The 1186-nt window shown below is 41.7% G+C and overlaps 1 pseudogene; it reads left to right on the top strand.

Annotated features, from left to right (window-relative positions):
* The first annotated feature begins 374 nt into the window (after positions 1–374).
* Positions 375–924, top strand: LOC115526350 (annotated as a pseudogene).
* The last annotated feature ends 262 nt before the right edge of the window (positions 925–1186 follow it).

Below are 1186 nucleotides of genomic sequence, written 5' to 3'. Positions count from 1 at the left end.
ATTTAACATCTACTAGTTTGCATATTTGCTTCAGGTCAGTCTAGTGACGGTATATTTTATATTGACACGTAAGTTGCACACAGAATAGAACATAAAACATGAGTATAGCCTAATGAATTCTGACAAACTATGTTCACTTGTGTGTAAGCAGAACCTAGATCCAGCAATACTACATTACCCCCTCTGTCCCCTTCTGTCAAGATACACCCTGCTGAGGTTAACAACTGACTACTAACACCAGAGATATGTTTGCCTGTTGTAAATTTTATGTAAATGGAATCCTACATTTCATATTACTTTATACTGGCCTTTTTTCATCAAAAATACGTTTGGGGCTCGTTCTGCTTCCAGCTACCCTAGCGAGACCAGCAGCAGCCATGTCTGCACAGCCACAATGGATGGTCCTGCACAACTGCTTCAACTCTCTGATCCAGGGGAACGAGCAGATACACAGCGTGGAGCCCAATAACCCTTCTGCTATAATAGGCTGATTCACCTCAAGGCTGTGGGCATGGAGCCTGCAGCTGAAGGCTAAAGTGTGGTGGTGGTCAAGAAGTGGAGATCTGGCCAGAGAAAGCCTGCCACCTCCTACAGGCAGACCGCCATTACAAGAACGCCAAGGCCGCCCTCAGCAGCAACCGGGACATGATCCACAAGAACAAGTGCAGCCCAGATCCGCACGTGGCGGCAGTTCATAGAGCCAGCCCCATCCCACCCAGCCAGAAGGCTGTGATGCTGAAAGGGATGCATCCCGCCCCACCAAGACCTCCTGAGCACCTGCTCCCCACCTCCAAACCAATGAAGATAACAACCACCTCAAAAACAATCTCCACCCCCCCAAAACAGTTTGTGGAATTCATCTATGTTGTGTATACTAATGCATACATTCATTTAATAATATACAATTATTTAATTGCTGTATAATTGCTGTATTATTGCTGTATAATTATTCCATATTAAGTATAATAAAATGTGTAATCATTTTCCTTTGGTAGACATATAGGTTGTTTTGAGTTGTGTTTTATTTACTTTTTTTTAACCAGGATGCAACTAGGACTATTCTTGTAATATGTTTACAGTGGATATACATGCACATTTTTTTGGTGGCTTTGTATTTAGACATTGAACTATTTGTATATTTCAAATCATTTTTAAATAAATGAAACATTGCAAATAAAACCATCGC

The sequence above is a fragment of the Lynx canadensis genome, chromosome D1 (genome assembly GCF_007474595.2).
Source record: "Lynx canadensis isolate LIC74 chromosome D1, mLynCan4.pri.v2, whole genome shotgun sequence".
Lineage (NCBI taxonomy): Eukaryota > Metazoa > Chordata > Mammalia > Carnivora > Felidae > Lynx > Lynx canadensis.
This window is presented reverse-complemented; position numbering and strand designations above follow the sequence as displayed.